The sequence below is a fragment of the Arachis hypogaea genome, chromosome 10 (genome assembly GCF_003086295.3).
Source record: "Arachis hypogaea cultivar Tifrunner chromosome 10, arahy.Tifrunner.gnm2.J5K5, whole genome shotgun sequence".
In the NCBI taxonomy this organism is placed as follows: domain Eukaryota; kingdom Viridiplantae; phylum Streptophyta; class Magnoliopsida; order Fabales; family Fabaceae; genus Arachis; species Arachis hypogaea.
Window position 1 is genome coordinate 108,455,169 of NC_092045.1, and position 18,344 is coordinate 108,473,512.

The 18,344-nt window shown below is 33.8% G+C and overlaps 1 long non-coding RNA gene across 1 annotated transcript; it reads left to right on the forward strand.

Annotated features, from left to right (window-relative positions):
- The first annotated feature begins 3,158 nt into the window (after nt 1–3,158).
- Nucleotides 3,159–17,815, forward strand: LOC140175526 (uncharacterized). Its single transcript, XR_011866355.1, has 3 exons — nt 3,159–3,291; nt 3,403–3,440; nt 17,074–17,815. It is a non-coding gene; the product is annotated as an uncharacterized lncRNA (long non-coding RNA).
- The last annotated feature ends 529 nt before the right edge of the window (nt 17,816–18,344 follow it).

Consider the following 18,344-nt stretch of genomic DNA (forward strand, 5'->3'; position numbering starts at 1 on the left):
ACCGCCAGAACCGGCCGGATTTTTTAAGAGATTTTCGGTTCATGGCTACACTCAAAACGGCGTCGTTTCTAGTGTCATATATATAACAAAAAACACCCTGAAGATCGAAACCCTAGCTGCTATCTCTTACCCTCATCACACCCCTCTCTTCCTCTCTGAAATTTGATATCTGGAGAAGAATCCAGCCCCAAACTCCCTTGGAAGCCACAGCCACCATCCTTCCTCTGTTTTGTTAATTTGGCTCTACTCTTGCAAAATCAGATATCTTCTTGGAATTAGTATTAATCTCTGCTAGAAGATTGGTTATGAAGCTTCCTCCATCGCTATGAAGCCTGAGTCTATGGCTTCTCAACTCAGTTTCAGCATTCATGTCATCTTGGTGGAGAACTGCGGCAAGCAATTGGATGCCGTCAGATCTAGATAATTGGGAGGATGAATACCGATTTTGTGTTCTCTTCCAGAACTTAGCGCTTAAAATTTCAGAACCTGGTAGCAAGCAACATGCATACCTAGGAGCACCAGGTTTAGACATTCTTCCACTTGATACGGCCAAATCATAAGAGATCCCATCCAACGCAAACTCAAGGCCTTGCACACGAGTCTCCAGAGAATGCATTCCACTCCAAGATCTTGAACCCAACCCTAATCCTTTTTCTACAGCAACACCCAGCCACCATCCACTCTTCAGATCGGCCCTCTTCTCGCCGTCGCCGTGCTCGGAGCTCTTCTCACCGTCGCATCTCTCTCTTCAAGCTCTCTGTATCTCTCCCATGGTTGCTTACTCACAGTAGCAACCCTTGCTTTCACCTTCATCCTCCGACAGTTGTTGAAGTCCACTGTCCTTCTAACTGAGTTAATTTTTCTAGCTTTGAGTTAATTTTTCTGAAATAATTTTGTTGATTGTTGATGGTTTTTTGTTAATTTTTTTGTTGATTTCTGATTTTATTGTCCAATTGTAATGGATTTTAACTTCTGAATTTGTCTTCTGAATTTCTGGATGTAATTGTTAAATGTTGATTGTGTTCTGAAATTGCATGTATCTTTTAATTTCTGAGTTTGTCTTTTGAATTTCTGGATGTAATTATTAAATGTTGATTGTGTTCTGAAATTGCATGTAACTTTTAAGTTTTAACTTCTGAATTTGCTTCTGAATTTCTGGATGTAATTGTTAAATATTAATGTGTTCTGAAATTGCATGTATGTTGGTTTGTTGATGTGATTAAAAATTGTATAAGTTTTTGTTAATAATTCATATTTAGTTGTTGATTGTATTTAATTTGTGCAAGTTTGTGTTTGTGATTGTGATGGTTGCTGATTATAAAAATATTTTATATTTAATTAAACCGATTAAACCCAATTGAATTTCGGTTGAACCGTTGAACCGTTAAACCAATCACTTTACCGATTCATTGACCGATTCGATTTTCGGAACCTTGACTAAAGCACTAATTAAATTGACGTCATGCGTAAATCTTTTAATAATAATAATTAAACTGATATTATATTTTGTTTTAGAAATTGAAGTATTGTAAAAAAAACGAAACAACACAAAGCAACAATGTTTCGTAAACAAAATCGATTTATGTCATGTATATTGAAGACACTAAGTAGTAAATACATTGTTTAGTCTTAAGAAAATGTATATATGAAATTCTCTGAATAATCAGTAGTTAATCACAATATATTGCTTTTCTAAATAAATCTGGTCCCCCCATGTGCGTGGGAATTGGGGAAGCCCACATGTCGCCGGAAACAGATCACCGCCCCAAGTGTGCATTATTTGGGTTGCCCATGATATTGGCGGATTCAATATCTCAATGATTAAATAGTGGCGCCTCTGAATTCTGTTAAAAAGAGTTTGTTATTGGTTAATAAATTATTATATGCATAAGATGAGATTTAAATATTTTTATTTATTTAAAAGGACAAGTAAATTTGATAACTCAATCAATCTAAATTTATTTAATTTGTTATAATTTGATTACAGAAATATAGACACAAAGATATGACACACTAGTATATGTTCATTATTTATTTATTGAGTACAAATTTTTTATGGACACGTTAGTATATAAATGTACACAAAATACATAAATTCAATATTTTTTTTAAATATTAAGACATAAAAACATAATTAATTAGACATAATTTTTTACGATTTTATCTCTTATTAATTTTTAAAATAACAAGTTTATCTTTAACCCTAATTATTTTTCTCTTTTTTTTTCTCTATTTTCTGTTATGCTCATTATCCTTCTTCCTCCCTCCATTTTTTATTTGCCAATAATGTCTCCCTTAATTACTGTTTTTTCTGCCACTATTACTACCGCTACGTCTCTTCCTCCTCCTCCTAGAACTGCCATTGTCGTGTCTCCTCCTCTTTTGTCCAAATCTACTGACTTTTTCTCTTTCTCCTTTACGTAACACTTCTCCTCCTCTTTGCAGCGCCCACGGCCCCCTTTTTCTCTTCTTCTTCGAGTTTGTCATTGTTGCATTTCTTTCTGGCTTGTTTCGCTTCTACCTCGATTTTGGCTCTTCTTTCATCTTCGTCGCCTTCCGTCTTAGTCGCTTTCCTCTTTCGTCATTTTCTTTTTCTCCTTTCACAAATCTTTTTCTCTGTCGCCTTCTCTTTTCTTTTTGTTTTTTTCTTTTTTAAAAAAATAAATATTTTTGTTAATTTTTGTGAAATTCTTGTTGAAGTACAATGTTGAATGATTTATTTTGTTTTTTAAAAAAATTATTATAAATATTAAATAAAATAAATTTAAATTTTTTTTATCTCTTAAACTTTTTTCATACTAATAATTTGTATATATTTTTTATGTCTATATTTTTGTATCTCTAACTCAAAACATATATAAATCAAATGATACCTATAATACTACGTCCTTTTTGTGTAACTCCTCCTTAATACTAGCATAAACTCAATATTTAATTATTATTATTATTATTATTATTATTATAAATATTAATTTATCTCTAAATTTTTCTTTAATAATTAATTTTTAAAAATATTTTTTATATATTAAAAATTAATTTTAAAATCAATAATTATATATTTATATATTTTATATTTTAATATATGTTTTAAAAATATTTTGTAGAAACGCCTCTTAAGTAACTCTAAGCTTTGCATTTGATATCACTTTCATTCTAATTTTATTATGAGATTGTTAAGTTGGAAATGCATATAAACGAAGAGGGATGGTCAATGCCTGAATGACTAATAATTAGTCATTGATGGCTGAAGGGAACAAAAGATATGCAATAAGTACTCATCACTAAACTAAAGTATGTCTAGTGAAAAACAATTAGAAGTTCGGATTCATCTATTAATTTTTTTTTTAATCTTTTTGATATTTTTTTCCTGTTGTCTTGAACATGAGAATATAATTTTTGCAGATATACCACCAATCTTCTTCAGATCTCGGTGTTCACAGGTTTGTCATGTTCTCACTCTTTTTCGTCTTATCTCGAATCCATGTACTGATGTAGTGTTCTATTTCAGAAAATTATGGGAGCTTATCTTTACTATAATACTTACTTCTTTAGAATTTTTTTCTCCATTATTATCATAAGTCACCTGATTTTAATGTTGGAGTTTCAGTCGTTCATTTCCATAAGTTTACAAAAGAGTTAAACATTTGCTGACTCAATTTAATTTTAACTTAAAATAATATATTAAAATTAGTAATTAAGATAATTTTAATAAAAAAGTAAGGATAACTTGAACAGTAAATGTGACATTTGACATTGGTCGAAAAAGAGGACGAAGCAAGTCTTATAAAAATGTGAAAACGATTTTTTCGTGTTACATGAGTTCAGGAGTGTTTCAATCAAATTTTTATAGATGATGATGAAGCAGAGATGCGTTCGGCAAGAGAGAAAAAGAAAAAAAGGTTAAAAAGATAAGATGAACGTCTTATTATTAATAATGACAAATCACCCTAAAACTATACATGTTACGGTTGTATATATTATAGCTAAGTGACTAAAAAACAGAGGATAAATAGAAAAAGAGAGACATATTATCTAAAAGAATCATTCGAATATTAGGGATAATAAACATCTTCTTAAAAGTTTAAACTAATTTTTAGGTTCACCATAAATCAAACTCTTGACCTTTCGGATCTAGAACTCTAATATCAAGTTATGATATCATTCATCCGAAAAGCTTCAACTGATGAAAAAATATAACACTAATAATTATATCTCTAACTCGCTAAATCTTCATTGTACACATTGTACAAATATTCCATTGGCTACTCATATTTTTCCATAAAAAAAATTGTAACTAAGAGTGTGTTTGATTTAATATTTCATCCAATAAATATATGTTTTATTTTGTTGAACGGCATTTTTGTTTGTTTGTTTTTTTTATCAACGTTCAGCATTCTTCAAAGTACATTTTCCAAATATAACATTCGGCTTGCTTCAACATCTAATTAAAAATGCCGTTGAAAATTTATAATAAATTAATTTATTTTCAACCAACCATACCTTTTTATACCTTTTTTTCCCTTTAAAAAAGAGTCTTTCTATAAAATCTCAAATACAAAAAAGATTGAATTTGAAATTAAAAGACTGGTTCATTCAACAACAACAATTATATATTAATAATTATTATTTAAATACATTTTGGTTAACATATTATATTTATATAAATTATAATAATATTTATCTTTTTTAAAATTATATTTAATATTCTTTATCTTTTGCATAAGTAATATAAAGAATAATACAAATTATGTCCTCTTTAGTAATTTTATAATCTAATGTAGTCAACATAATTCATTTTCTCGAAAGCACATTTGAAAAAAAAATATTCAAACAAAATTACATTGACACAAATCCAATTTTGATTAAAATTAATTTAGTAAAAGCACATTTGTATCAACATCTATTTGTAAACGTTAATCCAAACACACACTAATTATACTTGAATGACAATCTCCTAATAGATTTTATCATTGCGATTACTTCACCAAATAACTAATGTCCACCAATAGCCTCCATCAAGCTTTGGAGTGAATATTAAGCATGCCAAGCTTGCATTGAAACTTTGTGATTGGACTTGGAGCTAAGCTCTTTGTAAGTATGTCAGCAATTTGGTCAGAGGTAGGGATGGGTAGCAATTTTAAGGAACTATCTTGGACACGATCACAAACCATATGATAATCGAACTCGATGTATTTGGTACGTTCATAGAAGACGAAATTTGACGCAATGTGGATCGCTGACTTGTTGTCTCAGAAGAGAGTGATAGGTTTTTCCAATTGTACTTGAAAGTCACAAAAGATATAGGCCAGCCAACGTCCTTTGCAAGTACCTAGAGCCAAAGCTTTATACTCTACCTCAGTTGAAGAGCGTGCCACTATAATTTGTTTTCCACTCTTATAAGAAACGATTAAGGATCCTAAGAAGAAGCAAAACCCAGACACCGACCTGCGTGTATCTGGGCATATTCCCCAATCAAAATTAGAATAGCTAGTGAGGTGAAGGTTTGACTTGGAAGAGAAGAGGATTCCGTTGGCTGGAGCTTAGCTTCATGTACCTCAAAATGTGCAAACCAGCCTTGAAGTGTTCGATGGTCACACAATCTAAGTATTGGCTGAGTTTGTTGACAGTAAAACTAATATCTGGACGAGTGTTGGTCAAATACAATAGCCTCCCTATAAGTCTATGATAGGGAGTCAAATCATGAAAAGGAGAACTATATGACTTTGAAAGATGAAAAGTGTAGCACATAGAAGTTGTGGCATATTTCAAATTTGTCAAGCCAAATTCCTCTAAGAGATCAGTTGCATACTTTCGTTGGTATAACATGATGCCTTCCTTGCTCCTACAATTTCAAAGCCAAGAAAATATTTAAGATGACTGAGATCTTTGATTTTGAATTTGACATCCAGTAAAGCTTTGACCTGGGTGATTTCTCTCAAATCATTGCCGGCAAGAACAAGGTCATTAACATAGACCAAGAGGGAGCAAAGGACTTCAAAATTGAGCATAGCATGTGATTCCATTAGTGACTGGCTTCTTGAGCCCATAGAGGAATCATTCAAGTTTGCATACACTGTTGGGAGGAGCTGAGAGACATGGGGAGACTTTCATGTAAACAATTTTCGAAAGGTCACCATGAAAAAAGGTTGTATTAACATCTAATTGGTGGAGAAACTAGCCTTTGTGAGCAGCAAGAGCTAAGAGAACATAGAATGTTGATATTTTGACTACCGGGATAAAGGTGTTAAAGTGATCAAAACGAGCGATTCGGGTATCCCCTTCAGTGACCAGTCGGCCTTGTGGTGTTCAATAGACCCGTCAGGCTTCATCTTGGTCTTGAAGACCCAATTGCAACCAACAGCCCTATTTCCTTTAGAAAGTGTAATGATAATCCAAGTCTTGTTGTTCTCCACAGCTTCAAGTTCATCCTTAATTGCATTCTTTTGACAATTATATTTAATGGCTTGTTCAAAACTAGTTGGTTCAATGATGGTATCAATGGAAAGAGAAAATTCTTTTTATGTGTGAGAGAGATTGTCAAATGAAAGAACTTGTGAGAGAGGATACTTGAGACATGATGGAGGAACACTCCTAGAAGTATTTGGCATAGTAGTGACATGCATACAATGAAAATCAGCAAGGTGCTTAGGAGGTTTACAGATTCTATTGGATTTTTTAAGTTGTGCTTGGGGTTATAAGGTTGTGAGGTGCTTTTAGGGATGTGTACACTTTCTTTTGTACAAGTAAAATTGGGATGAGTGGGATCTCTTTGAATGGAATTAGGGGTGTGATTGTCATGGTAGGGGAGTGAATTATCTAAGTGTGATTATGCATCTAAGTGTGGTGCATGAGATGGAGTATGAAATGAAAGAGGTAATAGATGAAATGATGTAGGTGTAGAAATAAAAATGATAGGTATGGTGTGTATAGTGGCATAAGGATTATGAGATGAAAAGTGAGAATCTGAGATAGTTTTATGTTGCTGAAATGAAAAAATATACTCATAAAAAATAATATTTCTTAAAATGAAAATTTCTTTTATAGTTATATCTAGTAGAATGAAACCTTTGGTTCCTATTTTGAAGTCCAAGAATACGGCTTTTCGAATTCTCTTTTGTAGTTTTGTTCTATGATTACTCAAGGTTGAAACAAATGCCAAACAACCAAAAATTTTAAAATGTCGTATAGTTGACAATTTATCAAACAAAATATGATAAGGGCTCTTGGCATGTAGAGGGCTAGAAGAAAATCTATTTAAACCATAAATGGCTTGAGCAACAATATAGTTCTAAAACTTTAATAGTAAATTGATTTTAAAAATCAAAATTCTAGCCGTGTTAAGAATATCTTGGTGTTTGCACTCTACAATGCCATTTTGTTGTAGAGTTTTCACTAAAAATGTTGATAGATTATTCCTTGAGAATCATAAAGGACTGCATAATGAATTCATTGCCATTATCAGTTCTTATACATTTTATTTTTGTATAAAATTGAGTTTTAATAAATTTTACAAAATGTGGAATCAAAGTAGCTACTTCAACTTTAATTTTTATGAAATATGTCCATGTGAATTTATTTTTATCATCCACGATGGGGAGAAAGTATTTGTGGCCACCAATAGATTGAATTGCCAATGGTCTCTAAATATCCATGTGGATGATGTCAAAATAAAGAATATATTTTGTGATGCTGTAAGGGAAAAAGTGTCTCTTTTGTTTGCCAAAATGGCATGGCTCACAGGTAGGGGTGGAGATGGGCCGGGCTACTCGATGGGGGCTTGTGGCTCGGCTCATTTTAAACTCGATTCAACTCGACCCGTTTTATTAAACAAGCTAGGTTTGGACTTTCTGCAAAGCCTACTAGTTAAAAAGCTCAGGCCATAGGCTTTAAAAAAAGCCTACAAAGCTCATTGGGTCGGCTCGTCATTTTTTTTTTTGTAAAATAAGTAATTCTTAGTTTAGACTTTAACTACTCACTTATATTAAACATAAAATAAAACTAAAAAGAATCAATAGTCAGTACTAATTAAGATCGGAGTTTGCTTGTTCAAAGAAAAAATGTATAGATTGTAAGTATGATTACGATATGTGACTAAGGATTATTATATAAATGAATTTTTTTACAAATTATGAATTATAAATTTTAGAATCCATTTAATGTCAATTTAGATTTTTTAAGTTTATTATTTTTTGAGTTCTAATTCACGAAACATGCTTTTTAAATAGGCTCGTGGGCTTGTCGGACTTTAAATAGGCCGAGCTTGAGCCTGGAAAAAAAGCTTATAAGAGGTAACAGGCCTAGGCTTGGGCCATCTATTTACAACATGGGTCAAGCTCATCAAAGACAAAGCTCGACTCGACTCGATACATTTTCACCCCTATTCACAAGGGACACGTTTCAATTTGTGGAAAAAGAAAGTCGAGAAATATGACCTAATCTACTATACAATATAGTGCACCTAAATTTGTCTCACTAGTTAATGCACTCGCCAAAGGATAATCTTCAGCAATTATTTGTTTGTGTGTTGTATGTGGGGTGATGCTGCCAATTTTTAGTATATATAGCTCTATTTGAAGTTTAGCAGTGCCAAGCATCCTCAAGTTTCTGCGTCCCTAGATCTCATAATGAATTTCATTCAACAAAAACTAATAGGAAAGAGTGTTAGTGGCTTTATATACTGAGATAAGATTGAAAGAAAACGATGGTACGAAAAGAACATTTGTCAGACAGAAATCTTTTGAGAATGAAATTATTCCACTAATGGTGGTAACAACTCTTGAACCATCTGGTAGTTGAAGTATTACTGGATTTATTCTTTGAAAACTGTTAAATAATTTTAAAGAACAAGAAACATGAGCACTTGCACCAGTATCTAAAATCTAGTCCGTATACTTTAACGCATGGGTTGATAGTGATAAAATTTGATAGATACCTTATGAGGGTGCATGTATTACATTAGCCACATTCTCATTTTGAACTTGTCTTTCATTGTGATGCTGAAATAGTTGAAGTAAGGTTTGTTTCTATTCTTTGGAAAACAAGTTATCTAGATTAGCACTATCTTCCAATTGAGGTTCACTTATGTTCTTCAATGCATCATCAGTTAGCACACTATTGAGTCTTCCTGTGTTAGAATTTTTCTTGAAGTGGGGAGGGAATCCATGTTTGTAATAGCATGTATCAACTAGATGTCCCGTTCGGCCACAGTGGGAACACTTTCTCACTTGCTCTCTACCTCTTGTTCCTCTCCTTCATCCTTGTCGTCTCATTTCATCTTGTCTTCCGTAGCTATTTCTACTATTTATAGCAGTATTGGTGATAGCATTCACTAGTAACTTGCCTTCACTCGAATTGGAGTGGTTTAATTGTCTCTCTTATTGTAACAGTACTACAGTAGTGAATAGGTTGTGTTCAAATCTGGAAAAGGCTTCATCAGCATAATTTGAGACCTAATAGTTGTGTATTCATCATTTAGTCCTCTTAACAATCGTACTATGTGGCCTTGTTGCGTATATGTTCTTGCAATTCCCAAACTACATGTGCACGTGTCATTGCAATCGCACGTCGTTAGTAGTTGGAATTCATCTAATTATTCCTATATGCCTTTCAATTTTGTGAAATATGAGGTGATTGAGCCATCATCTTGCTTAGTTGAAAAAATCTCTTCTTCTAATTCAGCAATACGAAACATGTCATCCTGATCAAACTTGTGCTTTAAAGCCTTCCACGGTTCATGAGATACCTTACACCATAAGATAATGTGTAAAATTTCTTTCCTTATCGAGGCATGCAACCAAGATAATACCATTGTGTTACCCATATCCCAAGCCTCAAATGAACTATTTGATCTTTCAGGTTTAGGAAGGGAACCATCTATAAATTGCAACTTGTTTTTAGACTTCATTGCTAGCCATACTGAACGGGATCACGAGTGATAATTTTGAATTGTGAGAGAATTTATTGTGAGAGGAGTACCTGGACTCTATCTAGGGTGGAGATAGAACAGGCTTGAGGGATCTTGAAGCATATGAAAACTTGTTCTACCTAATTGAGTAATCTGACTCTGTATTGTGGCTATTTGACTCGTGATTCGTGCAAAAGTCTGCAAATATGTTGTTGAGCAGCTTTCATTCTCCGTAGGACTTGCTTGATTCGGATCTGTCATGGTTGAAATTTCACTAATTTTGACCTTTTAGATAACAGATCGAAGACCTTTCATACGTAATCTCGTGATCAAAGCCCTCAAATCTATGCTTTTTTTGATGTATCAAACGTGAATTGAGGCAGCTTTCATCAACTCTGTTGTGTGAGTTTACATGTGAAGAAGAAAAGAAAATAGAATCGAAGGATGAAAGATAGAATCAAAGAATGTGATAGAAATTAGGGTTAGAAATGAGAAAAAACAAGTAGACAAAGCAATGGATAAAATCTTGGATTCATCACATAACTTTCTCTGTTTTTGATCAAAATCTGAATATCCAACTCCTTCCACGCTCACCGCACTATGTTAAAAGGCGAGTTCAGGAGTGGTTCAATCAAGTTTTCATAGATATGATGAAGCAGAGATGCTCTTGATGAGACAGAGAAGGAAAAAAGGTTTGAGAAGATAAAATGAACTTCTTATTATTAATAATGATGAATCACCCTAAAATTATACATGTTATGGCTATATATATTTAAGTAATATAGGAATGCTAACTAATTAACACTAAAAAAACAGAGGATAAATAATAAAAATGCTAACTAACTAAAGAGCAAAGGATAAATAGAAAAATTGTAACCAATTATACCAAGGTGGCAATCTCCTAATAAATTTTATCATTGTAGCTAATTCACTAACTAACTAATGTCCACCAACAAAGCGGATTTTGATGAGTGAGGGAGAAGTCTTTGAATCATCCCTATAATTAAAACAAAACTATAAGGTCTAAAGTGACAAAACGAACAATATTCATAACCCGATGGATTCAATGATTGCAAATTATATCAGAACAAGTGTCGGATCAATATGTCAACAAAGACGTAGATACTATTAAGAGTTACAATATGCAGTCTCACATCTATTGTAGATGAAAATAAATATGTCAACGAAGACGTTAGACTCTATCTATGAGTAGAATGTGAAGTCTCATTTCGGTTGGAGAAAAAAAATGAAATAAACCTAATAAAGATGAGTGTAAGAATTTTATAATAATCACTATCATAAGAAACAAATTCCTCGAAATGCCAAAACTGGTAATATTCATGGCAAATGGGTTGGTTGTTACAAGAGTTCACTTCATTGACATATTATTTTGGATTTTGTTTTTCCTTTCATATTAAGGTTTAGTTTGATAAAATTTTTTGAAAAGATGTTTGTGTCTTTTAAAAACATAAGCACTTCGTTATGCATTTGGTAAATAAAAAGTTCATTTGCTTATATTTGCAGTTTTTAAAAGATGCTTTTAAAAGCATCTATAGGAGAATTTTTTAAAGTTGACTTGTACTTATCAAAATTAAAAATTCTAATATAACCTCGGACATTAATTAATATTCAAATTTAATTCTTTTATTAATGTCTATTATAATATTTTTAAATTTTAAAAATTATTTTATTAAATACATTTATTGTTACTTATTCTTATTAAAAACTATTTTTAATTTAATTTATTAAATATAGATATTACTTATTGTTAGTGTTGTAAGTTTGTAACTGAGAAAAGGTAGCTATTAGCTTCACTTGTTGTAACAAGTGGCGTGACCCCTGCTGCTATATATAGCAGAGAAAATTCTCCTTGTAGCTACACTTTCAAATACAATTCCAAAAAGGTATTTTATCTTCTAATTTCATTTCTCTTACTGAAAATCTCATATGGTATCAAGTAGGGGCGTTTGCGGTGTGGTTTGATTCGTTTTTTAGAGAAAAGTCATCTGATCGGTTCGGTTTGGTTTGATTTTTTTATCGAAACCATCCGAACTAAACCAAATCAATTGAAATTGGTTTAGTTTGGTTCGTTTTGTTCGGTTTTTCAATCAATTCAAACAAAAACCTCATACTATTTCACAGAGTGATAACATTAAAATTATAGAATACAAGTACACCATAACTAACAAAAGTTTTGATCCAATGAAATTCAACGATAAAAGAAATTAAAATATGACAATTAAAGAATTTAAAGGTTCAATAGTCAACACAACAAAAAATAAAAACAAATTTCCAGCAACAAATAGCCACGTTTTGGTGTCTTCTCCAACAAAACAATGAAACTTCTTTAAACTAACCAACCTGAAATCAGAAGGCAGTTACATAATAAAAACAATAATAATTGAAAAAAGCACTTGATCATGTCACAAGTGAATCTTCACCATCGTCTCTTAGGACCCATTCTAGGGACTACCTTATCAAACAATGTTAAAATTCTCCAACTGACATGTCCGATACTCCAATCAGAAAGGATCCACACACATAGACCACTACAACCTTTATTTAAAGTGCACTTGATTTTATGATTAATTTGAACAATTATTTCAAAAACAAGATTATACCATTAACCATTTTACTTGTCAACCTAAAATTTACTTAACAGACCTACGATCAAGATCTATGGAAAGCACATATGAAACCATGTTGTTAGATAGAGATGACTTTATAGTTACCTTCCGATGCAATGGCAAAGTCACCATGGATAGTTCCAGGCTCAGATGCCAAGGGGTTTGTTGCTCTAATCAACTTTTGGCCAGTTGCAACAACACCTTTACCCTCCCAAACCATGGCAACAATAGAACCAATGATAATGTATTAGACCAATCCATTAAAGAAAGGCTTTGTAGATAAGTTAGCATAGTGCCTCTCGGCATAAGGCTAAAAATTTGTGGAGTTTCTAAGCTAAACTGTTAGCACGTATGTTAAGTAGTAACAAAAACAAAAGAAGTTACCTTTCAAGTAAAATCCCTTCTCAAATCTGCTAATAATCTCCCTGACCTGAAACAGAAAGTAGTTTTCTTTCAAATATTATAAGGGGAAAAAGAACAACATTGACCTATTTTACAAAATAGCTACCTTCATCAACCTAATTACTAACAATTTCAAAAAATAATAACAATCAATAACAATGAACTATGAATAACAATCAACCATGAACAATGAACAACAATAGTAATTACTAGCAATTTCAAAAAATCAACAACAAAATAATGAACAACAATCAGCAATGAAGAATAAAAGGCTTCGAGAAGAGCCTGAGAGCAACAGAGAGCGAGACTGCATGTGCGAGACTGAGAGAAGAAAGTGAGAGAAGTTAGGTTTACGTTTGGGGGGGGATAGGTGACTTGGGTCGCGAGTTAGGACTGGGGGGTTTGGTTTTTTTAGGGTTTTTTCATATGCCAGTTCGGTTTGGTTCAGTTCAGTTGGGGTTTTCATTGTCAGAACCGAAAACCAAACTGAACCGCAATAAAAACATCAAAACTTTTTTCGGTTTCTAATTTTTGGTTTATTCGGTTCAATTGGTCGGTTTAGGTCGGTCCAGATCGGTTTTGAACACCCCTAGTATCAAGAGTCTCAAGATTAAGTTCTTGATCATGGCCTTCCTCATTTTTACTTCATCCTCAACAAAATAACCTTTTATTCCCATAGCTGAAAAGCTTGATGACACTAATTTCAAAACATGGTGCCATCAAGCATGGCTTGCAATTCAGAGTCTTTCAATGGAGACTCATCTTAATTGGGCTAATGCTCCTAACAGATTTGAACCTGTGAAGAAGTCTCTGCCTGAAGTAGCATCCAAAGTTGGTGCAACCACCAAATTCGATTTTGCAAAAGATACTTCAACATATTTGCTTTAAGAAACTAAAGCATTCAAGTTCTGGAAGCAAGATGATCTCTCCCTTACCACATGGCTCATGGCTTCAATGACTACATCATACAAGAATAAGATCGTTCATTGTGCCTGCTTCTGTGATGTGTGGACTACCATCATCACCTACTTCTCCTCAACATCCAAGACAAGAATTCAAAGCTTGAAATCCTAATTAAAATGTGTCAAGAAAACAGGTACAGTTCATGACTATCTCTCCAAAATTCAAAAGCTAGTTGACTCTCTTTCTACTATTGGATATCAAATGGATGATGATGATCATATCCAAGCTATTACTGATGGACTGTCTGAGGATTATAGTGGTTACATAACTTCTATCATGTCAAGATTGGACACTTTTTCTGTTAGTGAGGCAGAATCCTTTCTTCAAGCATATGATGATATGCTTGATAGATTCAAGACTCCATCCTCATCAATTTTCGTGGCAAACTTCACACAAGTTTTCTATGGCACTAAATTTCATGGATATAAATGTATGAGTAAGTCTAGAAAAGCTTATATGCCTCGCCATGTGATCTTTTTTAATTGAGTTTTCCTTATCATGATTTGTTTCAAAATTCGTCTGCTCACATGACTAACACTGAATCTGTTCCTAGCTATATTACTGATGCTTATTACAGCTTACCGTCCACATCAAAGTCACCAAATACTACCATGACAAGTAACTCATTCTTAAATCAAACTCAAACTATTGGAACAAATACAAACTTGCAATCACCTTCACCTACTAATTTGTAAGTGGTGCACGAAATTGTGTATGCCAATATTAATGGACTATTTCTCACAGCTTCGCACAACTAACCAACAAGTGCACTGGGTCGTCCAAGTAATACCTTACGTGAGTAAGGGTCGAATCCCACGGAGATTGTTGGCTTGAAGCAAGCTATGGTTATCTTATTAATCTTAGTCAGGATACCAATAGGATTCTTTAGCCTCGATTGTAAAAGATAAATAAAAGGGTGTAAAAGGAGTAATTGTTACGCAGTAATGGAGAATATGTTGGAGTTTTGGAGATGCTTTGTCTTCTGAATTCCTGCAACATAATGCTTTCTCACTTTCATAAATGCAAGGTTCCTTCCATGGCAAGCTGTATGTAGGGCATCACCGTTGTCAATGGCCACTTTCCATCCTCTTAGTGAAAATGGTCCAAATGCTCTGTCACAGCACGGCTAATCATCTGTCGGTTCTCGATCATGTCGGAATAAGATCCATTGATCCTTTTGCGTCTGTCACTACGCCCAACACTCACGAGTTTTAAGCTCGTCACAGTCATCCAATCCCAGAATCCTACTCGAAATACCACAGACAAGGTTTAGACTTTCCGGATTCTCAAGGATGCTGCCAATGGATTCTAGCTTATACCACAAAGATTCTGATTAAGGAATCTAAGAGATACTCATTCAATCTAAAGTAGAATAGAGGTGGTTGTCAGGCACACGTTCATGGATTGAGGAAGGTGATGAGTGTCACGGATCATCACCTTCTTCATAGTGAAGCGTGAATGAACATCTTAGATAGGAACAAGCGTGTTTGAATGGAAAACAGAAATAATTGCATTAATTCATCGAGACGCTGTAGAGCTCCTCACCCCCAACAATGGGGTTTAGAGACTCATGCCATCAAAAGGTACAAAATTTAGATCTAAAAATGTCATGAGATGTAAAATAAGTCTCTAAAAGTTGTTTAAATAGTAAACTAGTACCCTAGGTTTACAGAAAATGAGTAAACTAAGATGGATAGTGCAGAAATCCACTTCTGGAGCCCACTTGGTGTGTGCTGGGGCTGAGACTTAAGCTTCTCACGTGCCTGAGCTGTTTCTGGAGTTGAACGCCAAGTTGTAACCTGTTTCTGGCGTTGAACTCCAACTTGCAACCTGTTTCTGGCGCTGAACGCCAGACTGCAACATGGAACTGGCGTTGAACGCCAGTTTATGTCATCTATCTTTGCGCAAAGTATGAACTATTATATATTGTTGGAAAACCCTGGATGTCTACTTTCCAAACCAATTGAGAGCGCGCCAATTAGACTCCTCTATCTCCAAAAAATCCATTCCGAGTGCAGGAAGGTCAGAATCCAACAGCATTTGCAGTCATTTTTCAGCCTGAATCAAATTTTTGCTCAGCTCCCTCAATTTCAGCCAGAAAATACCTGAAATCACCAAAAAATACACAAACTCATAGTAAAGTCTAGAAATATGAATTTTGCCTAAAAACTAATAAAAATATACTAAAAAGTAGTTAGAACCTAATAAAAACTACCTAAAAACAATGCCAAAAAGCGTATAAATTATCCGCTCATCACTAAGACACTAGTATTTCCCATAATGCAGTTTTAGAGACTAATGCCTCTATGCATAATGAGGCCTCTGGTCAGGGACTTGATCCCCCTCTAAGTTAAGTTCCTCATTCAACCACCAATACACACAAAATGGTAACAAGATCAAAGGCGGGTATACACAAGCCAAAGGCCTATATTTCCCATATTGATATTGATCTTAAGCAATAAGTACTTAAAACTGCTGCTCAAGCTATCCGAATCCCTCATTGGAAGGAGGAAGGATGCTGAGCTTAAATCATTGAGACAATACAATACTTGGTGTCTTGTGACTCCCCCACCGAATGCAACTATAGTAGGGAGCAAGTGGGTTTTTGTCATTAAACGAAACACTAGTGGTGAGGTTGTTCATTATAAATCTCGTCTTGTTGCCAAAGGTTTTCATCAAACCGAAGATATAGACTATAAGCAGATATATAGTCCTATGATAAGACCTTCTTCTGTTCGTGTTGTGCTTACTCTAGCCATCACACAAGGATGGGTTCTACGTCAGTTCAATTTTAATAATGCTTTCTTGAATGGAATTTTGATGGAACATGTTTTTATGACTCAACCACAAAGTTATGAGGACAGCAATACTAACCTAGTATGCAAGCTGAATAGGGCCCTGTATGGCCTGAAACAGGCACCACGGGTATGGTACTTGACTTTGAAAGAAACATTGACAAATTTTGGGTTTGAGGGTACTCGATCCGATATTTCCTTGTTTGTAAGGAAAGGTACAAAATCAATCATATACATATTAGTATATGTCGATGACATTGTTGTCACTAGCAATGATGCTAATGAAATTGATCTATTAATTAAGTAACTTAATACAATTTTTCCTCTTAAAGATCTTGGTAATTTAAATTTTTTTCTTGACATAGAATTCTCTTATTTGCAGGTAGGACATGTACACCTATCTCAAAAGAAATATGCAATGAAAATTTTGCGAAAGGCCAACATGGAAACGACAAATGCCTTGCCTACTCCTATGATTAGGAATTTGAAACTCTATACAAATGATTCTGAACCTTGCTCTGATCCAAAGCTTTATCGTTCTATAGTAGGGGCTCTCCAATATTTGACTATGACACGACCTGATCTTGTGTTTTCTGTGAATAGAGTTTCACAGTTTATGCACAGCCCCATTCTTAATCACTGGAAATCTTGCGTTATTTGAGAGGAATGATAAGTGATGGGATTATCTTTTCAAAGTGTTCTTATTTTAGACTCCTAGGTTTTGCTGATGCAGATTGGGCAAGTGATCTCGATGACCGACAGTCTGTCATTGGCAACTATGTATATCTAGGGACAAATCTAATTTTCTGGAAGTGCCATAAACAATCTAAAGTCAACCATAGCAGCACAGAGGCTGAGTATCATGTGTTGGCTTCTGCGCAGTCTGAGCTTGTATCACTACAACATCTTAGTGAACTTGGTGTGTCTTAAAACATTGCTCCAACAATTTATTGTGACAACCAAAGTGCATGTATGCTTGCAGCCAATCCAGTTTTCCATAGTCGTCGCAAGCATCTGGAATTAGATTTGCATTCATTGAGATAAATGGTTAATAAGAAGGAACTGTACGTAGTTAACATTCCTGCACTTGACCAAATTGCAGATGTGTTAACAAAACTATTATCTTTTAGGTTGTTTGAATTTTTTAAAGGTAAACTTAGAGTTAGTAATTCACTCCCCCAAAGTTTGAGGGAGGGGAGAGGATATTAGTGCTGTTACTGAGAAAGGGTAGCTATTAGCTTCACTTGTTGTAACAAGTGGCGTGACCCCTACTGCTATATATAGCAGAAAAAACTCTCTTTATAACTATACTTTCTAATACAATTTCAAAAAAAATATGCCATCATCTAATTTCATTTCTCTTACTAAAAATTATATACTTATAAATTTTTTAAAAAAATTAAAAGTTTTTATCAAACTAAGATTAAAGCATATTGGTAATTAGTATCAATGAAAAAGGTAAACAGATTTAACTACAACTTTCTCAAAAATCACAAAAGATTAGATTGAAGTGGGCCTGTTATGTTTCGGATCATACGCATTCTCTCTCATTAATAATTTTAGGTGTGGAAGTCAAGTTGAAGGCGAGGTTAGATCTACAATAAATGAAGTATATATTGGGGTCTACCTATTTTCACTTTAATTTTTAGCACA